Source organism: Chiloscyllium plagiosum, chromosome 1, assembly GCF_004010195.1.
Source record: "Chiloscyllium plagiosum isolate BGI_BamShark_2017 chromosome 1, ASM401019v2, whole genome shotgun sequence".
Classification (NCBI taxonomy): domain Eukaryota; kingdom Metazoa; phylum Chordata; class Chondrichthyes; order Orectolobiformes; family Hemiscylliidae; genus Chiloscyllium; species Chiloscyllium plagiosum.
Genome location: NC_057710.1, coordinates 38,151,701 through 38,174,465, shown reverse-complemented (window position 1 = coordinate 38,174,465; position 22,765 = coordinate 38,151,701). Strand labels below are relative to the sequence as shown.

General features: G+C 38.6%; 1 protein-coding gene across 4 annotated transcripts in view; it reads left to right on the top strand.

The window, feature by feature from the left end:
• The window catches only part of tcf4 (transcription factor 4), a 459,054-nt gene that overhangs the window by 51,967 nt on the left and 384,322 nt on the right, over window positions 1-22,765 (top strand). The window lies entirely within an intron of this gene.

Here is a 22,765-nt window from a genome sequence, read left to right as displayed (position 1 = left end):
CAGATGCAACAATCTTCTGCTGTTTGTTTTATATTAAAGTCTAAATAAATGTAAACATGTCACGGTAACACAATGTTGGTAAATTTGGATTACTAATGATTAGTGAGCTCACAAATATTATTAATTTACACAAGTTTAATTAATCCATGTGAATATTTTCTAGTTTAATTCTCATGACTAACTTTTTGTATGTAAAAAAAGTTTTGAAACTCCAGCCACCTTTTTAGTAGTCAAAGTTGGCAGTTTGTGCAAAATTGTCCACAGAAGATGAAGTTTAGTTTCTTGAATGGAAGGAATGCTATTTTTCATCCAGAATCGTGTAACTTATTGACAATCAGCAAGTGTCCAATTATTACACTGCTAATTTTTGTAAAGAGTTGAAGACTTTATTTTTAATAAGAATTCTGATTTGTTCATAGATCAGCACTATATAGTCTGTTTTATAAAATGTCCATGAACATGTAAGAAAAAAATGTAATATCAAAAAGTGAAAGTTAGAGTTTTCAGTAAGTACAGACGTTCATTAGAAAATTCAGAATTTCTACTATTCTATAACAAAATATCTGAAGTCAAAATCCAATGAGAAATGTGTGTACTTAGCTGGCAGGTAGCTTTCTAACACTGTTCACGACAGGGCTCTTGGCATTTGAAGGTTACTTGATTGCTAGTTTGTATCCTCTCACAAGTTAAGGGGACATAACGATTATGAAGACGTCAGATAAGAGACCAGGCAGGCGAAAAGGGAGAAGCACTCCAGATGAGGTCCTATGGGATCGAGGGAGGGTCATTCATGTACGACCATGTGTATGTGCCTGACAGACTGTGAAATGGTGCGTTGTTGCACGGCTGTGGTGCACCTGGGCCCTTCAGTTGTGATTGATTGGTTTGGTCATGTGTAATGGTCCCATCTGCTCCATGTTGTTTTCTTTTACTTATAAACAGCATTCCCAGCGGCTGAAAGTATATGAGCTGCATTTTGTCATCTTCACTTATAGTCAAACATAGCTGTGTGGGTAAGATATATAAAGTCCATTTTAAGCATTGCTATTTTAATTTGTTCCTCTCTCTCTCTTTTTTTTCCCTGCACTCTGTAAATTTCTTTGGAGAGTTGAACTGTGAAGGGTTCCTGTTTTTGTTTTATGTGTTTTGAATATTAGGGGAGAAAAAAATTGAGTGAGGGGCTTTTGTAGAATCTGCATAATGACTCTTACGGCAGTGAGGAGTTTTTTGTAACTGAGCCAATACTTAATTAAAGCGCTGACATCATGGTGTTATAATTAAGCGTGGCATTAATTAAGCTAGAAAAACGAATAGTTTTTTGGGGGAGAGCAGTGGTATTGTGCAGACATTTGTTTATGAAGTGGAACAACGGAATTTAAAAACCTATTTTCTTCAATTCCTCATCTCCAACACCAATACAATTTCAGAGCAACTGAACAACATGAAATTCCACATCCCAATTGTTGAATTGAGTTTGCTACCGAGAATTAGTACTAAAATGCCGATCGGATTTATGCATCCTCATAGCTAATTACGCATCGGAGAGCATCGACAGCTGCATTCATCATCATAAAATGTAATAATTAATGACATTCCAACAAAGAAAAATATGTAAATGAGAGCTCATTAGCATTTTCATATTCAGCTTCGATAATGCTTTTGCTGACAAGGTTGTAATTAATGAAAATTCATGTTGTAGTCAGGAGATTGGAGCAGCTTCATTCCACTCACAGTTCGCAATTGCTAGAATTAGGAGAAGAAAAAAGGGGTATCCTTGCCAATGCAGAGTGAGCGAGCTCTGGCACAAACCATAAATTGGAAGTGAAGACTTCTCTTGATAAGCTTTCTACTGTACTCTTTCATAAAGTTTAGCAGACTTTGAAGAAAAAAAAACTTGCTTTGCATTTCTTTTGCAGATTTGCCAAATTCTATAGCTCTCTGTTTTTGGAGTACTTTTAATGAACTCAAACTCTTTGAAGAGACTCAGAGGCTGTAATAATGGATTTTTTTTTTCTTCCTTTAAAGTACATTTTTCAAATCTGCCTGAAAGTACTGGCATGCAGAACACTTTCTATGCACTTCTTATCATTAAGTCTGTCACTTGGTTAAAAACGTATCACTTTTTTTTTAATCTTTCAAAGCCATTCAGATTCGTAGGTAGTGAAAAATGCTACCCCTGTGAAGAAAACCTTTGGTTTTCAACATACTACAATGATGAAGATCTTGTTGCTGTGTAATGCACTGCATTGCTAAAGCACTTTTATGGGTATAATGCTCTATGTTGTTAGAATATATTTCAAACAACATTCTATCTCTTCTACAACTAGTAATATACAAAGGTATAATTTCATTGTTATCATCAATTGATAACTGTACAGCACCAAACATTGTACTTGTTGCAGGCCTGGAGTTTACAGTGTCACAGATTGTATTCTAGTGGATGGGTAGCATATTTGCTGGATGGAATAACAGTTGTGTTTGAATTTATAGCTAAGGTTAAGCACAATCATGTGTGTAATAAGTCATAAGAGTGAAGGTTGGCTTATTTGAACAAGCTTCGAGCACAATCTGTTACTGAATCCGGTTCAACATGTAACGTGTGGTAGCTTTAGTTCTGTATACGTATTTCATGACAGGAACCCAGCAAACGCACTGACGTGTTTAGATAGATTCAGCAGCTAACAATAGTAACGTGGTATATTGTAACTATCCAACCAGTAATACAATGAAGTATTTGTTAGCATGTGATTAGTAGTTTTAAAATAATAGTGGGGTATAATTCTGTTTTGCTTCAGATGAAAGTATTTCTACTGTTTTTGTCTCAGACCCTCAAAATTTCTCAATTCTTAAGTTTATTTTCAATTTGACTGTTAACTTATTGAAGACCCTGCTAACTAAAGTTTATACTGCCCAATTCTTGTCACTGTGCCTGCTACTGTTAAATTAATATCAATTACTTAATATCGTTGTATTTCTATTACACCAATTAATGAAATAGTATTTGTGATTTCAGTAACTATGTGAATTAGGTTATTGTATTGGTTGCATTATTGGAGGAGGAGGTTAGAAGCAGAGGATCATCCATAGAACTTCAAATGCATGTGTAGAACTCTGCTGTCAGGCCTCTGAATAACGCTGAGATAAGAGCAATCATTTATTTTCTAATACGGTATTGTGGCAGTGTTTATTAAGTAGTATTGTTTAGCTATAGTGTTACAGTATAGGTATAATCCTACTGAACGGGTTGCCAGTGGGCAGCAAAGGGTGAAAGAAGGTGTTGATATTCTTAATTCCCAATTGTACAGTGATATGAATTTGCCATGGTTAATGAATATTGGTAACTGCAAGACTGTGAACTATAGTCTTGGGAAGTCCTTATAATAGAAATTCAAGTTACGTGAGAATTGGTCACATTATTTTGTATTGATTTAATGTTGTAAGCCAATTCTTTTTTTGTGTGTCCTGAAATAGTTCCTAAATTTCTGAACAACTTTGCCTTTGAATTGGAGATTGATATGAGTTTATTATTTACAATGTTCATGTTGAATGTGATAAATTTAACAGTTACAATGTACTCCAGATAGAAGATATTTTAAAGTTATATTTAAGCTTGTATCTTAATGGAAAAAGTGGAACTCCGCAAAAATGTGAACTTAATCTACAAGGAACGGGTGAATTGTTATGCAAGTGAAAATAAAAGTTTGTAGCAATTTTTGCTTTTATTTTGAAAAGTTGCTTTATTTCCTTGTCTTTGCTTCAGTTCAGAAATTGAGAGCTGGTCTGCTTCCAGGCCTCAGAACTGTGGCTCCAACCAATAAAAGGAAATGCCTCATTTTGAGTTCTAACCTTTATGAATGTAAAAGTCTTTAGTTAGATTCTCAGTCTCTTTCTTAGTATTCTTCTAGATTCAAAGCTGAAATTACTGGTTCATCACATGGTATTTGACAATTAAAACCTGTTACATTGAACTACTGATGTATAGACCCATCACATGATCTTTGCGTAAGTTATGAGTCTGAGTGATATAATAGATATAGAATCATTAGAATCCCTACAGTGAGGAAACAAGTCCACATCGACCCTCCGAAGAGTATCCTACCCATTACTCAACACTTACCCCTGACTAATGCACCTAACTTACACATCCAATAGGCAATTTAGCATGGCCAGTTCACCTAACCTGCACATCATTGGAATGTGGGAAGAAACTGGAGCACTCGGAGGAAGCCCATACAAATATAGGGAGAATGTGCAAACTCCACACAGACGCTCGCTTGATGACGGGCCTATGCCCATAATGTCAATTCTCCCGCTCCTCTGATGCTGCCTGATCGGCTGTGTTTTTCCAGCACCACGTTCTTTGATAGACAGTTGCCCAAGACTGGAATTGAACCTGGGTCCCTGGCGCTGTGCAGCAGCAGTGCTAACCACTGAGCCACCATGCTGCCGTGATAGTGAGAAACTGGAGGATGAGGAGGAATCTTTTTTAAATATAAAAGTCCAGTTATTCGCTTATTACTGCATAATTCATTCAATTTGTAGATTAAACTGCTGACGGGGAGGCCATTTAGCTTATTGTATCTATCCCAGCTATACAGGACGACCGCAGTTTTCCACAGTTTCAGTTACCCGTACTATGGCCCAAAAATATTATGGCGACCAGAGGGCAGCTGGGAAGGTCAGTTTCCCGTTTAAATGTCTGCAGTTTCTGGTTCTGCAGTAGGTCTTGGAACGTATCCCCCATCGGAACGGGGGATCTACTGTATTAGATTTTATTACAATGGGTTTGAAATGCAAGAGTTAAGGAAGTCTGGCTACAATTATCTCGGCATTGGTGAGACCATACTGCAGTAACTCCGTAAATTTTGGTCTCTTCAACTAAAGAGTTGTTAAGTGCTGAGATTGACAGACTTTTGGACAGTCAGAGAATGCAGGGATTATGGAGATTGGGTGAGTAATTTCAGTTCCGTTAATAGTTCCAGCATGATTTTATTGCATATGATAGTGAAGTGAACATATGATTCATTTTGACTCTTTGTGTTATTCAACTTGAAACTTCATGGATATTTAGACAGGCTGAGTGATTGGGCAAGTGCATGATAGATGGAATATAATGTAGAAACAGGCGAGATTATCTGTTTAGATAAAAAGATTGATGTGCAGAGTTCAGAAAATGTTGATGTCCCAAGGAATTGGGTGTGTCCTTTTTATGTCACTGAAAGCAAGCATGCAGGTTAGGGAAGCAATTCAAAGGTAAGTGGTATGTTAGCCATTATCATAAAAGCATTTTGAGTACAGGAACAAAAATAAATAATTTCAACCATACAGTACGCTGGTGAGACCGCAGCAGTTCTGGTACACTCTACATTGAGTGGAAGTACTTAGCACACAGGGAGTACAGTGGAGGTTAGGTTGTCATGTTCCTGAGGTGTGGAATTTCTCTATAAAGAGAGGTTGAGCAAACTGATCTTAAATCTGCTGTTTGACAAGGTGCCACATAATAGACTAATCCACAAGATTAGATCGCAGGGTGTTAAGGGTAGAGAATCCTCTTGAATAGAGGATTGACTGACTGACAAAGTAGAAGGTTGAGATAAGGGGGTCTTTGTCTGGATGGCAAACTATAACTGGTGGAGTGCCACAGGGTTCAATTCTTGGACTTCAACTATTTGCAATCTATATAAATCATCCGCAAGCAGGGGGAGAGTGTAACACAGCAAAGTTTGTGGATGTTCCCAATAGGTGGGAAAGCAGGCAATGTTGAGGAGATAGAGTTTACAGGGGTAAATTGATAAACTAGAAGATTGGGCCAGAATCCGGAAGCTGGAGTTTAATGTGAATAAGTACGAGGTTGTCCATTTTGATTGGAAAAATAAAAAGGGAAATTATTATTTAAATAGGAAGCAGATTTAAAGTCTGTCAGTGCTGAGGAATCTGGATGTCTTTGTGCAGCAGAAAGGCAAAAAGACTGGATTATAAAAGTAAAGAAGTCTTGTTACAATTAAATTATCCATCTTGGCATTGGTGAGAACACACCTAGAATATTGTGCCAGTTTTGGTCTCAACGTGAGGAAGGGTGTAGTGGTACTGGAGGCAGTTCAGAGGAGGTTCACGAGATTGATTCCAGGGATGAAAGGGCTGTTGTGTGAGGAACGGTTGAATAGTTTGGACTTGTACTTGCTGGAATTCAGAAGAAGGAGGGCTGGGATCTGATTGAGGTATATAAAATGTTAAAGGGGATTCATAATGTGGGTATTGAACAGATGCTCCCCTTTATCGAACAAGAGATCATAGATATAGAGGGAGAGAAGGTAGGTTCAAAGTTGAGATGAGGAGAAACTTCTGTCAGAAGTGGGATAAAGGGCTACGGAAAGCAGGCAGGACAATGGAATTGAGCCCAGAATAAGATCAGCCATGATCATATTAAATGGCGGAGTGGGTTCGAAGGGCTGAATTGTCTAGGCAATTTCATAGAAATTTACGAACGTTTTGAGAGAGAGAGAGAGAAAACACATGCAGGAAGTCTGATTTCCTGGCTGTGATATCCAGAACCGGGGATATAGTCTCAGAATAAAAAAGGCAAGTGGGAGAAAGTAGCATAGAGTACAATAGGTGAATGGGGGTGGGGATGGAGGTGATAGGTCAGAGAGTAGGTGGAGTGGATAGGTGGGAAGGAAGATAGGCAGATAGGACAGGTCATGAGGGCGGTGCTGAGCTGTAAGTTTGGAGCTGGGGTGAGGTGGGGGAAGGGGAAATGAGGAAACTGGTGAAATCCACATTTATGCCATTGGGATGCCATTGGGTTGTCATTGGGTTGAAGTGTTCCGAGGGAGAAGATGAGGCGTTCTTCCTCCAGGTGTCGGGTGGTGAGGGAGCGGCAATGGAGGAGGCTCAGGATCTGCATGTCCTCGGCACAGTGGGACGGGGAGTTAAAATGTTGGGCCACAGGGCAGTGGGGTTGATTGGTGCGGGTGTCCCGGAGATGTTCCCTAAAGCACTCTGCTAGAAGCTGTCCATTCTCCCCAATGTAGAGGAGACCACATCGGGAGGAACGGATACAATAAATGATATTGGTGGATGTGCAGGTAAAACTTTGATGGATGTGGAAGGCTCCTTTGGGGCCTTGGATGGAGGTGAGTGAGGAGGTGTGGGTGCAGGTTTTGCAATTCCTGTGGTAGCAGGGGAAGGTGGGAATACGGGATGGCATTTTTGCAGGAGGTAGGGTGGGAAGAGGTGTAATCCAGGTAGCTGTGGGAGTCGGTGGGTTTGTAAAAATGTCAGTATCAAGTTGGTCGTCATTAATAGAGATGGAGAGGTCCAGCAAGGGGAGGGAGGTGTCAGAGATGGTCCAGGTGAATTTAAGGTCGGGGTTGAATGTGTTGGTGAAGTTGATGAAGTCATCAGTGTAGTGGAGGAAGAGGTGGGGAGTGGTGCCGGTGTAACTACGGAAGATGGACTGTTCTACGTAGCTGACAAAGAGAGAGGCATAGCTGGGGCCCATATGGGTTCCCATGGCTACCCCTTTGGTCTGGAGGAAGTGGGAGGATTCTAGTGGAGCAGGGTCAAGGAGCTGAATGGCCTACCCCACCTGTTTCCATGATATTTTGCTGGAGTTTTGCCACTTTGTTATGTAGTACTCAGTATACTGTGATTTGTTAACCATGGACCACAATTTATTTTTTGCAAATGAAAACTAAAAAGTGTTCATTTACTTTTCTCCAATGATCTTAAAGGCAGGAATTTCAGCTATTAAAAATTTGCATTTCCTATTTGCCAATCTGGGTTCTTTTTGCGTGTTTTTTAGATTAGATTAGGTTACTTACAGTGTGGAAACAGGCCTTTCTTTTTCTTTAAGTTTTATTTCATAACCATTCATCCTAAAACACACAAGCAAGCCATCATCCAAAAGAAGACGCAATATGCGTGTTGTGGCTGTTTTAGAGCATTATATTCTCTGAGGATTTGTTGGAATCTTGTGACTATCTTTTCTCTCAGCTATAGAAAAAGATTTGTTCTGAGTTTGCACCTTGGTTCCTTCCCACTTGTCGGCAACTGTTTTGTTTGTTTCACACCATGAGAAACAACTCAAACATGCCAGCTAACGTTAATTTTTTAACCCCTATTTATTGTGTTTGTTATTGTTGAGACGCTATTTGTCTTCTGAAAATTATTGAAGGCTTGTGATTCTTTAAACAAAAAAGTTCTTTGTGTTCTGCTTTTGTGTTGTAGTCAGACATATCTGAGTTTTAATGATTAATTTTCCATGTTAAGGCATTGCATTGATTTGGTATTGTTGCTGGAATCATAGTCCTACTCCATCCTTTTTTAAAAAAAAGTATTTATTCATGTTAATGGTTGAACTTAAAAGGTGTATTACCTACCTCAAGGCTTTTTGCAACCATAGGCACTGATCAGCATGTGTATCATATCTTTCTATATCACATACCACTTGCAATGCACAGCGTTCTTCTTATGAGTATCTCAAATACCAGAAAGTTGATCAGAAAGAAAGGACAGTTGTACTGATTTTCTGCAAGTGACACATTGGAATCTTGTTTGCATCTAGAACATAAGCATTCTAGGGTGGGAATTGTGCTCATTTATAGCAATTCTCAACCCAAGAGTACAAAATTGGGTTTCAGTAAATTGTAGTGACTAGTATCATCTTTCAAACTTTTGGTGTTTTGTAATTTTTATTCAAATTCTGACTTAAACTTTTGACTTGGACAATATTTGGAATCAGCCCCATGATACTCTAGTGCTGGAGCAAGGCCCTGTTTAGGAGCAGGGTGGAGGGGTTTTGCTGCTACAGGAAGATGAGAATTCACCAGTGTAGCACAAATTCTTCCATTCTTCTGCATAATCATAGAGTCATAGAGATATACAGCATGGAAACACAAGTCAAAAGTTTAAGTCAGTCAATTGTAATTTAACCACACTGCTGTGAGTCAGTGCTGAAAATATCGTCTTCAGGTGATGAAAAAGCGCACGTTTCAGAGAATTGAAACCATTCTTCTCATGTGTATTATTTTGTTTTGATAATTGCAAAGCAGTTTGATTGGTTTTAACTTAGTCTGGCTTTATATTTAAGCATGAAATGCCTTATTTTAAGATTTTTTATGAAATAAGCATTTGGTCACTATCTGTTGGACCTTCCTTCCTCCATAAAATTTGCTGGATTTATTTTTCCCATGTAGTCCTTTGAAAGGCTAAATTAATTTGCTTGGTCCTGGCAGGGCTGTACAAAGGTCCTAGGAAAACTAAAGTTGTCATGTTTTATTGGCTACAGAGCCAACTGCGGTTTTCACATTTAGTGAATTGAGGTACCAATTAATACAACAACTCTGGAAATTTACAAGACAATTCCGGATCTTAAGTAAACCTCAACTCAAGTGATGTTAATACTATACTAACCTAACAAGCAGAAGATCATCTGCTTTTATGGGTTGACGATGTAGTAAAACAGATAAAGATCTGTGATTTAGTCAGTTTGAGTGCAAGCAAAGGGAATACCATTTAGAGTGTTAAGCTCTTTTGCGAATCTTCTAATTTAGTCCTGAGATGTAAAAGCAGCCTGAAATGAAGGGTACTTTTCAACAAGGGTATGCTTGCTAATAATATTAGTTCTTCTTGCTTGTGCTGAAACACTGAATTTCTGAGAGAGGAAATTAAAGAATGGTTTCTAGTAGATTGTTAGGCTGAAGCAACAGGAAAGCCTTTCTCTGAATAAATAGACCATTGATTCAGTGGGATTCGATGTACTGGTGATTGTAGCATATTTGCAGATGCTGCTGGGAGTCAAAACTGTGTCTTACCTCATTCAGAGTTCATTACATGTTCACTTCATGTCAGCTCAGTTGGTGAAAGGCATTCAGGAGTTATGAAATTGAGCCTGTTCTTTGAACTTATTTAGGTGTCATTTAGGATTCAAACTGAGATTTGTGCTCACTTCAGCCTTCAATTGCATGGCATAATGGTGAAGGCATTACAGTTTACATTCTTTTTGAAGTAGACAAAACAGGCAAATCATGATATCAATCAATATACAATGCTGACTTGACACCAATCCAGCCATTTTGGAACATCATGCACCAGTCTTCTCACCATGCGTAACTCTGTACCTGTTAAACAGCATGGAGGACTTCCCATCAGCTCTATTTAAGAAAATGAACAACTACTTAAAAGTTGGATTCTAATTGAATGTTCTTGGTACAATTCTAAAATGCTTTGAGATTTCCCACAGTTGTTTCACATTGCTGAAGTCTACGGGGAAGCATCTCGCAGATGCTAATGGACCTTTTGCTGATGTAAACCTGATGCTGCTGTACATAGGTGCACCAGGAAGCCTTCCTCTTTGAATAGAGCTGACCTGGAAGAATGAGCCCAGAGAATTAGACAGATCACAAAGACCATGCAATCATTAAGAGAGGGAGAAAGGAGTGAAAAAGGGTTTTCAGTATAAGACCTTACTCATCCTAGGATCATTTCATCTACTTGAATCACAACTAAAGAAGAATGTGAGAGGCAGATGCCCTTCATTCAGGCATTTTGCTGAAATCTGACAACTATTGGAACCACAGCTTCAATCTTTAGGGCAGTGGTTATGAAGATGAATATACCAATCAACCGTTGAGCAAAATTTTGCACTTGCCATCCTTCACTGAATAAGGAAGGTCACTGAGGCACTGTTCAGTTCAATCTAATTGTTTCATTCAGTCTTGCCAAAAACGAGCAGCAGAATAAGAACAAAAGTCTCAAGATCATAAACTTCCTCATGATGTGAGGTGGGCATTGACTGTATGCACATTACTTTGCAGACACCACAAATTGTGTCTTGTACTGGAACCAAAAGGGATTCCATTCCCTCCATATTCAGGTAGAAATCCAAATGGTCAATGCAAATGTCCTAACAGCAGCCTGCAATTTGTAATGTTCTGCTTTGCCAGCTACATTTCAACCTTTTCAAGCTTTCCTTCCCCCATAGCTAAAGGTCAGTAGATAACCTGTTTGGCATTGAGAGGCTGGAAGTGGAATTTCACTTTCTCCTTTGTTCAGTTTAGGCATTCTACTTTTGACAGTTCTTTGCTCCTCTTCATTGTTGACCTAAACCTGTTAGCATGATAATCACTTTTAACAAGTGTTCTCCCACAGATACTTTACCTATCTCTTCCCCTGTATTTGATCCAGTTATACCTTCTCCTGAGTTGGGATGCGAGTGTGCTGGTAAAGGAAGATTTACTGAACTCTTTTCAAACATTTTTCCTTCTCTGTTCCCTTTACTTTCATGTTATCCTGAGTGATTCTTATATAATTAAAGTCCCCTGTCTGCTTACTATTTGGAAGTCTATAAAATACTCTCAGTAGCCAAAACCTCCATTGTCAACTCTAACCAAATGGATTCTGTTCTTGTTGCTTCAAAGATATATTCTCATTCCAGCACTACAGTGCCATTCCTAATCAGTGCAATTAATCTTTTTTGCCTTCCCTAACTTTTTGAGTCACTTTGTATCTGTGAACATTAAGCACTTACCATTTTATGTCACGTTCTCATTTACTGCTAGTCCGTCATCTTTCTAGCCATTTTCATTATCTTGCAGCTCATCAGCCTCCTCACCGCACTTGTATGTAAATATGCAAGCATTCTAAACCTGTCATTCTATTGCATATAGTTCTTCTTAGTCAGTTCCTATACAGTAAGTTACTACTGTAATTGTTCTCTAGTACTGTCCAACACTCACTGTAATGTATAGTCTTCCAGATGGTCACCATTGTACTGTTCTGAATTCCTATTGCTAGTTGTGTGGCCAACTGCTGGAAAATACATTGAAGGAGACTGACCTGAATTTACTGCCCTGCAAATCTCAAACAACTGGAGACAGTTCATACACATGTTCCCCCCAAGTTCATAAATCCCGCGAGCATCCCACATGGCACAAGAATTACAAGCAATAGATCTGAGATATTCATCTATGATTAAAAAGTTTCTATCTATTAGAGTCTAACAATAACTTGTTGAAAGTATTGAATCTAATTCATACCTGGAGACCTTAATTCTAACATTAAGTGCAAAATTAATTGCATTTTAGATGAGGATCCTTAAAATTCTGTTGCTCACCAAAATCTCCAAGTGCTGTGTTCCTTAGAATCGGTACTCCATAATGCTGGACAATTATGAAAGTCTGGAAGCACTTTTGAACACTTGTGCAAGTTTAATTTTTTATGTGCATTGTTGAGAAACGCCAGGAGCATCAAATCCCCGGCTGTTAATCGAGGCTTTTAATAGGAAAAACCTTTCTTTACATAGTACCCCATCAAGGATGTTTTCAGCTTTTGAAAAAAACCCATGAAAATTCCAGGCAGTTTGTTGGGTTGGAAGATAGTTAAAGTGGCTCGTTGTAGATTAGCATGAGGCAAGGTTGCATCTTTTCCACTCTTCTCATCATTCTTACCATTGCCATTTACTGGGTATTAAGGAAGTCAACCGAGGAAATTCTTGAAATGAATGAATGATTTTAGTGTTAGGTCTCTAGGATTTTGGATCTCCCTGTTAATGTGTGCAATCAGTGAACAGTGCAGTTAGCACAGGCTGCATGCAGAACTGACAATGAGTCGGCAGCATAAAGATGGCATGTTGCTTTAATTGCAAAGAATGGGTGTAGGTTAACCCTGCGCTCGGATAACTGTGTTTGTCTTCACCAACAGCACAGTTTTTACCCATTATCATCTTTGCCCCACATGATCTTCACCTGAGGTTTCAAGAAACTATGTTAAACACTTCAAACCTTTGACCTGAGTTTAGCTTCTTGCCTCCAGTGAGGAGGTGAAGATAGTGGCATGCTGATGATGTCATTAACCTACTAATCCAGAGGTCCAGGTTAAAACTCATGGGTACACATATTTGAAATTTCAATTCAAATAATAATATCTAGAATAAAAAATTGGTTTCACTTATGAAACTATATTCTCAGAAAACAAGCCATCGGGTTCACTAATGTCTTTTAGAGAGGGAAATTTACTATGTGCCTCGTGACTCATCCACAGCAACATTATTGGCTCTTAATCTCGCAAGTAGCTCAGTTCAAGGACAATTAGGGATGGGCAACGAATGTTCTTGTTGGTTGTGCCCACTTTTAATGAACACATTTAAAAAAAAAATTATAATATCTTATCCATGTCAGGATTAAAGGTTGTTTCAATTTGTAAACAGCAAATCAGTTTATACTTAATGCAATCATAATATTTAAGTTCATGGTATTGTATGGACAGCAAGATGAATGAGCTTTGAAAATATTGGTTTGAATGTAAACCTTCAATGAGAGTTTGCATGGCTTTGTATTGCACTCTACCAAGGTAAGAAGACTAGATCCTTGTTACTCCTATAATATCTGGAGTAGGATAATCTACGAGGCACTCATCATGAGTATCACTTGGTTCTTGCTTGATGAATTTGGGAGCAGGCCAGTAACACCTGAGAAATTGCAAGAAAGGCTTCTTTTTCTTTTAATGCCTTTATCTATGAGTTGCTTGGAGTAGTAACTTCCCATATCAATAACCTACATTGAAAGCTACTGGAAAAATGAATCTTTCGCTCGGCTATTTTAAGATGTCCAGGTTGCTGTAAGGAACAACTTGATATTCCATAAACTTTGTGGTGAACATTAAACATGCTTTGGAAAGATGGGATACAAACTGAGTCTCCTCCATTCCTTTAAGAAAATGATCAATTTTTAAGTTCTTCATGTTTCTACGTAGAGTTTTTAAAAAAGGGATTGGCACACTGACCTGGAATTGTACGTCAGTCACTTTTTGAACTTACACAAAACAATATAGCAAAAAAGAAAGTAAATATTTAATTGCATGATAAAATAAAGTAATTTTGTTTGTTGGGGAATTAATTTAATCCTCAGACTGGGTAATAGTAGCTGGTACAAAGGATTTGTTCTTTCCTGCAGTGTTGAATGTCTTTTCTGTGTTTTAGATGAAAGTGAGAATCAGTGAATTTTTGAAGGTAAAGGTAAAGGTCTGGAAATGTGTGATAAATCATTCAGCACATAAAAATAGAAAGATAGATTCCTGTCTTGATTTAGTTTCTCAAAGTAAAGTACTTTTATTTATTGGACTGATGAGGATGAATCAGGATATTCTTTAGTAGTTATGATTCGGAGGAGTTAGTGTTGGACTGGGGTGGACAAAGTTAAAAGTCACACAACAGCAGGTTATAGTCCAACTGGTTTAGTTGAAAGCACTAGCTTTTGGAGCGCTGCTCCTTCAGGTGGTTGTGGAGCCATAAGTAGTTAGCTATAGTAGACTTGTTTGAAATTTATGGATTTAAAATTGACCAACTTGATAGAACAACTTCACCTGACAATTGAATTATTTATAGCATTTCAAAAGCACTAAATAATCCAAGGGCAAATGGTATAAGGGAAAATAAATACTATCACTAGAGAAAGTAGTATTGGGAAATCTATTGCACCTAAAGACTGATAATGACCCTGGGCCTGTTGGGTCGCATCCCTGGAATATTAAAGAAAGTAGCTACAGAAGTAGTGGATGTGCTAGTAGTAAGCTTTCAAGAATTCTTTGATTGTGGAAAAGTCGTGGAAGATTGGAAAACTGCCATTGTAAAGCTGTTAGTCAAAAAAAAAGAGGAAACAGGACTTAATGAACAAGAATTCATGCCTGTCAAATTTATTACAATTGTTTGAGGATGTAATAAGTAGGTTGGATAAAAGGTATGCAGTAGATATAATGCATTTGCATTTCCAAAAACCATTGCATAATGTACCGCACATAAGGCTGCTTAATAAGATAAGATCCTATGGTGTTGGGGATAGTGTAAATACGATTGGGTAACTAATGGAAGACTGAAAGTTTGGAATAAGGGAAGCATTTTCATGATGCCCACCTGTAAATAGTGGAGTACCACAAAGATCAGTGCTGGAACCACAGTTATTTACAAACAAAATTGATGATTTGGATGTGGAAAGTGAATGTGCTATTGGCAGGTTTGTAGATGGTGTAGAAATAGATGGGAAGGCAATGGTTACTGGTTGGAATGTGTGCAGAGGGATAAACACAGGTTAAGTGGGTGGGCCAAAGCTTGTCAGTTGGAATATGTGGGAAAATGTGAGGTTATACACTTTGGCAGGAGGAAAAAAGCACCTGATTATTATTGAAATTGAAAAAAAAAACTGCAGCAAGTTGCGGCATAGAGGCATTTGGCCGTCCTCATGCATGAATCACAAAAAAAGTTGCAATTCAAATGCAGCAGGTAATAAGAAAAATAAAGGAATGCCAGCTTTTATTTCAAAGGGAATGAAATATACTAATAGTGATGTCTTGCTAAATGAGGCAATAGTCAGATCATGTCTAACATACAGTTTTAGGCCCCTCATCTGAGGAAATATATATAGGCTTTGAAAGTAGTCCATTGAAGATCGCTAAGTTTATTCCAAGCATGGTGAAATTTTCTTATGAGGCGATATTGAGTAGGGCTCGGCCTGGACTTATTGGAGTTTAGAAGAATAAGAAGCTTTGAAGAATGAGAATCTTATGTTTCAATAAAGATTCTTAAGAGATTTGACAAGGTAGATGCAGAAAAGTTTTCTCTCCCACTGTGGGAGAGTCTGTGACCAGAGGCAATAATGCCAGGATAAGGGGTTACACATTTAAGAAAGAGATGAGGAAGAATTTCTTCTCTGAGGGGAGGTATATCTGTGGTATTGTTTAACCCCGAGGGCTGTTGAGGCTGTTCCATTAAATAGATTCAAGGTTGAGATAGACAGATTTTTAATCAGTAGGGGAATCAAGGATTCTAAGAAAAAGGCAGGGGAATGGAGTTGGGTTATCAGATCAGGTTATCTGATCGAATGGAGGAGCAAATTCGTGGGCAATGTTTCCTCTAATGTTTCTTTTCCCTTGTGCTGCAAGGAAGTGGAAGCCAATGACAACACTCCAATCAGCAAGCATGGGACATAGCAGTGGCCGCTTAGCTTAGAGAGAATGCTGCTCATTGGCTGAATGACATATTTCTCCTACATTTTATGCTCTATTATATAATGCACAGACACCTACACAGTACCAGGAGACTTTTCTGTAGTGCTTTTGTGGTCCTTTATTCAAGATGCTGCTAAAAACAAAGCTCGGTTACAATATGTTTTAGTCGAAGAGTATGGTGCTGGAAAAGCATAGCCAGCCAGGCAGCATCTGAGGAGCAGAAGAGTCTGCATTTTGGGCATAAGCCCTTCATTAGAAAGGTAGACTCTCCTGCTCCTCGGATGCTGCGTGACCTGCTGTGCTTTTCCAGCACCACACTCCGACTCTGATCTCCAGTCCTCACTTTCTCTCTGCAAAATATTTTAGCATGCACTTGGGTTAGTATATTGATTCTTAATTTTGCTGTGGAATAGTATTAGATCAAGCAAACCTCCGTTTTCCAATCTGTGCTTACATTAGGAAATTACTTGCCTCTTGTGTTAACTAAAAGACTTAGGACTTTTCTTAAAAAAAAAATCATTACTGTGGAACAAGTGCAAGAGTGTCTATTTGAAATTGAGAACTGACTACTCCTTGGCATGGGTGTGGTAAAGTGGCATATCAGTGGGTTACTTCACTGACACCATTCTAATATTGCATTGACATGCTAGCATAGATTTTGTGCTCAACTCTTAGGTTAAGGCTTGATTCTGTAACCTTAAGTCAAAGGGGGAGGTAGTAAAAAGATGGAAATTTACAGGTAGAACTAACACGATTGAAATACATAGTCATAGATGTACAGCATGGAGACAGACACTTTGGTCCAACTCATCCATGCTGACCACTACATGTTGAAAAATAAATTGCCTTTCCTTAAATATAAAAAGAAGGTAAAAGCTTATTTGAACTACTTCATCAGATCCACTATTTTCACCCTCGGTTAGCAAATAAACAATGTAGCTTGATGGTTGTTTTCCTGACAGTGTGCTGTTAAGGGATAGCTATGATAGGTCAGCTGTCTCATCAAAGACCGCTTATCCAATGTGGAGCAGTCCTGTATTCTAATGATACAGGTAAATTGAGGGTCTGCTCAGCTAGTAAATTAAGAAGTTGTACTTTATAAAATTGGTAAGTTTTGAAGGAAAAGTAAATACCCTCTAGTTGTCTATTTCCTTACCTTAAGTAAAGACAAAACAGCACAACTTTGCAATAAGTAGTCTTATTCAAACAGCTTTAATTATTTTTCCTATGATGAATGACACACAATGCTTCACAGATTCAGTTACTAATATACAAAATGAAAAAAACACAGCCTAGCTAACAGATTTTGTGTGTATTTTCTTCTAATGCTATTAGTTTGTAGAGCAGTGCAAAGTTTTATTGAATCGTTAATTAAAGCAGAGTTGGATAGTGCTGAATGTTTTTCGTGAAATTCCGGAATGGACATTGGTTTGCTTGACTATAGGTGTTTGTAATACGAATAATTTTTTGATCATGTAGCAATATTATTGTAGTAATTGAAATAAAGCTGTAAAGAAGTTTAAGACTGATACAGTTGAGATTCTCTACTTATTCCTAATACTTGTTCTCCTTCAGACACACGTTTGCATAATTTAGTTGACCTTTTTCGATTGATTTCCAAATCATGTTAAATTGCTTTGATTATACTTAATATTCTCAACAATATTGCGGGATTCTTCACCATAATATTTGAGCATAATCTTTCTTGAAATACAATTACATATGGTCTATTACAATAAATGCTTTATGCTGCCAACATAGTTATTTCAATTGTGTTTTAACTTCTAAATCTGTGTTAATTTGTATGTCAAATTAGTGTGTATGTGTGGGCATGTATGTACATTTATGTCTATGTGTGGGCTTGTATGTACATTTATGTGTATGCATCTACTATGTCTTGCTGAATTGTAGTTTCAGGTCATATATTGGGCTTTTGAAAGCAATTAGAATTTTGTCGCTTCAGGCAGTTCCCAGGCGACTTGAAATCTAAAATGTAACACAATCTGAAACCTCCTTCAGTAGTATTTCATGTAAAGTGTTTTTTATTTGGTTCTAGATTTTGAGATTTTTAAAAAAATGCAAAATGAATATAAGAGAAATAATCTTGTAAGAAGGACTTTTAATTGTGATGCATTTGCTGTGCTTCTCCATTCCATTGTCAAATACTCACTAATGCCATATGGTCTACCATGGAACATTTAACTTGTCAGAAATAATGGATTATTCTGGAAGAAGATTTTTGCTTTGAGCGGTGGTCTCTTTTTCCTGTGCTTTTTTGGTTTCAGCTTCAGGCTGCAAGATGAAGGATCATTTTGCAGAGTATGGGAGTATTGTACAGTCAATTCTCCTCAAGTGCATGACCTATTTGCCATGAAATTTTACACATATAAAAAGTCATTTCTGTGCTTCTAGTATTTCCTACCCACCCACTTTTGAAAGTGCTGACTTAAGTAAGCTGCATGTTTTTTTGAAAATCTGAAGTATACAATATCTGAAAGCAAGACGAACTTCTGTCTCATTTCACGTAATTATTTGCTTTAGTAGCCAAAAGAAAAAGATGGCGTGTTGATTCGCAATGCAGTTTGCCATATAAAATTGTTGACTTTTCTCATTCTGTCAACAGTTCCACTATGTTTTCTAACACTCATTTACATTGACAGGATTTGGCAAAAATTAATAAAAATTAGACATAACAGGGATTCAAATTCTTCCTACTGTTATGTTCAGAAGGAGAATTCTAGTCTATTTTCAATTTATTATCACTACAAATTTTGAGGTCTATAATTCACCAAAGAGACTAATGATAATGCAGGAAAATGTGATTTATTGTGTTCTGTTAAGTTGCCAGTTTCTATGAACCAAATATTCAAATACAATGAGGTATTGTTTCCTTAATGACAAATTGTTCAAGATGTAAGGTGCATGCTGTGTAACCCTGGCACACTTCATTGTACTCTCTTTCTTCCAAATACCTTTTAACTTTTTCAGCACAAATGATCAAAAATAAAGTCATGATAGAGTGTATTTATTTGCAGTTGAGCGGTGATGTTCTTAATACGTTCCATGGCCCAATTTGACTCTTGAAACAATAACTTATTCATGTTGCTATACTTGTCCTATTGGTGCTGTTTTCTCATGAAATACTTGTTTTAACAGCAGGTGACAACTATATTGCTAAAATATATCTCTGTGCCAGTGGAGCAGAATTCATAATTGAGCAGCCTTACCAACAAATGTTGATTTGTTTTTGTTTTAATTCAAAACAAATTGCAACTTTTCCAGTGTTTAGGAAAGCAGGTATGTTTAAATTATTGATGTGCTTCAATATATCAAAACTATGTTCTTAGGGTAAGATCTTAGAACATACAACATTAAAGCGCAGTACATGCCCTTCGGCCCTCAATACTGTGCCGACCTGTGGAACCAATCTGAAGCCTATCTATCCTACACTATTCCATTTTCATCCATATGTTTATCCAATGACCATTTAAATGCCCTTCAAATTGGCGAGTCTACTACTGTTGCAGGCAGGGCATTCCACGCCCTTCTCTGAGTAAAGAAACTACCTCTGGCATCTGTTCTATGTCTAACACCCCTCAATTTAAAGCTAAGTCCTCTCATGGCAGCCATCACCATCCGAGGAAAAAGGCTGTCATTGTCCACCCTATCTAACCCTCTGATTATCTTGTATGTCTCAATTAAGTCACCTCTCAACCTTCTCTAACAAAAACAGCTTCAAGTCCCTCAACCTTTCTTCATAAGACCTTTACTCCACACCAGGCAACATCCTAGTAAATCTCCTCTGAATCCTTTCCAAAGCTTCCACATCCTTCCTATAATGCGGTGACCAGAACTGTACGAAGTACTCCCAAGTGTGGCTGCACCAGAGGTTTGTACAGCTGCAGCATAACCTCGTGGCTCCAAAGCTCAATCCCTCTACCAGTAAAAGCTAACACACCATATGCCTTCTTAACAGCCCTAGCAGCCTGGGTGGCAACTTTCAGGGATCTATGCAAATGGAGACCGAGATCTCTCTGCTCATCTACACTATCAAGAATCTTATCATTAGCCCAGTACTCTTTATTCCTATTGCTCATTCCAAAGTGAATCACCTCTCACTTTTCTCCATTAAACTCCATTTGCCACCTCTCAGCCCAGCTCTGCAGCTTATCTATGTCCCTCTTTAACCTGCAATATCCTTTAGGACTATCCACAATTCTACTGACCTCAGTGTTATCTACAAATTTACTAACCCGTCCTTCTATGCCCTCATCCCGGTCGTTGATAAAAATGACAAACAGCAGTGGCCCCAAAACAGATCCTTGTGGTACACCATAGTAACTGAACTCCAGGCTGAACATTTCCCACCTTCTGTCACTTTCAGCTGGCCAATTTCTGATCTAAACCGCTAAATCACTCTCAATCCCATGCCTCCGTATTTTGTGCAAAAGCCTACAGTGGAGAACCTTATCAAATGCCTTACTGAAATCCACGTACACCACATCAACCACTTTACCCTCATCTCAAAGAACTCGGTAAGGTTTGTGAGGCATGACGTACCCTTCACAAAACCGTGTTGACTATTCCTAATCAACTTATTCCTCTCTAGATGATTTTAAATCCTATTTCTTGTAGACTTTTCAAACACTTTACCTATAACTGACACAAGGCTCACTGGTCTGTAATTACCAAGGTTGTTTCTACTCCACTTCTTGAGCAATATTTGCGAAACTCCGGTCTTCTGGCACTATTCCTGTAGACAATGGCGACATAACGATGAAAGTCGAAGGCCCTGCAGTCTTCTCGCTGGCTTCCCAGAGAATCCGAGGATAAATCCCATCCGGCCCAGGGGACTTGTCTGTTTTCACACTTTCCAGAATTGCTAACACCACCTCCTTGTGAACCTCCATCCCGTCTAGTCTAATAGCTTGTAAATCCGTATTCTCCTCGCCAACATTGTTCTTTTCCAGTGTGAATACTGATGAAAGATATTCATTTAGTGCTTCCCCTATCTCCTCTGACTCCACGCACAATTATCCTTGATCGGCCTTAATCTTTCTCTGGTTATTCTTTTATTTCTGATCTACCTAACGAAAGCTTTAGGGTTTTCCTTGATCCAACTGCCAACGGTTTCTCATGTCCCCTCCTGGCTCTTCTGAGCTCTCTCTTTAGGTCTTTCCTGGCTAACTTGAGTCTCAAATGCCCTATATGAGCCCTCTCGGCTCATTCTAATATAAGCCATTTTCTTCCTCTTGACATATGATTCAACTTCCTTAGTAAATCATGGCTCCCTCGCTCGGCCACTTCCTTCCTGCCTGACAGGTACGTACCTACTAAGGACACGCAGTAACTGTTCCTTACATAAGCTTCATACTTCAATGGTGCCCATCCCCTGCAGTTTCCTTCCCCATCCTATGCATCCTAAGCCTTGTCTAATCACATCATAATTGCCTTACCACCAGCAATAGCTCTTGCCCTGCTTTATATACCTATCCTTTTCCATTGCTAAAGTAAACATAACTGAATTATGGTCACTATCACCAAAGTGCTCACTACCTCCAAATCTAACCCCTGGCCAGGTTCATTACCCAGTACCAAATCTAATGTGGCCTCGCCCCTTGTTGGCATGTCTGCATACTGTTAGGAAACCATCCTGCACACATTGGACAAAAACTGACCCATCTAAAATACTCAAAGTATAGTATTTCCAGTCAATATTTGGAAAGTTAAAATCCCCCAAAACAACTACCCTGTTACTCTTGCTCCTATCCAGCATCATCTTTGCTATCCTTTCCTCTACATCTCTGGAACTATTCAGAGGTCTACAGAAAACTCAACAAGGTGACCTCTCCCTCCTTGTTTCTAACCTCAGCCCATGTTACCTCAGTAGACGAGTCCTCAAACGTCCTTTCTGCCACCATAATACTGTCCTTGACTTCACACCTTCCCCTTTTTTAAACCATCTTCTTTCTCTTACTGAAATATCTAAATCCCAGAACCTGCAACAACCATTCCTGTCCTTGCTCTATCCATGTCTCCAAAATGGCTAGAATGTCAAACTCCCAGGTACCAAGCCATGCTACAAGTTCTCCCACCATATTCCGGATCTACAGGAATTGCCCACTGTGTCAATACCATTTATGAGATGAAGCCCAGACTTTTCAGTACCTCATAAAGCTTTACCATGCTGCCTAGTGTTATTTCAGACATCCGCAGCATATTTGATAACTATTTACAGAACTTGTGTATATTGCTTTTAGAGAAATAATTTCAAAGACTAGCAAATAACTAATTGTGTCGCTCTTGGGAGGGTTGGATAGTGTACTCATTTCTAACTAAGTTATTTTTTAAGGCTGTGCTGGGGTTTAAGGACAGGCCCCATTGACTCCTTGGGCTCGTTTTAACCCTGCTACTGCAGTACATGCCAGTGAGCAGATGAGCCTTTAGTTATTTAGTGTGGCTCTGTGGCATTGGGCTGATCCTGATTATGTGGCAAAACACTCTTCAATATGTGTGACCCCAAGCTCATTGTCACATCATGTACCAAGGGGGTGGCTCTGGCATTGAGGAGCAAAGATCACCCGATGGCTGTGCAGGAGCTGGTGCCATAGTTAAAGGGCGGATAGCCCCGTGTCAAAAGTGGAAATTGCCATTTAAGAAAGCTTTACCATTTAAAAACCCAACATCTGAATTTTCAATCAACCAGTATGAAAGTAGGCATTTCAACTTCTAGGGAAAAGATTTCTTCACCATTTTGCAAGATCAT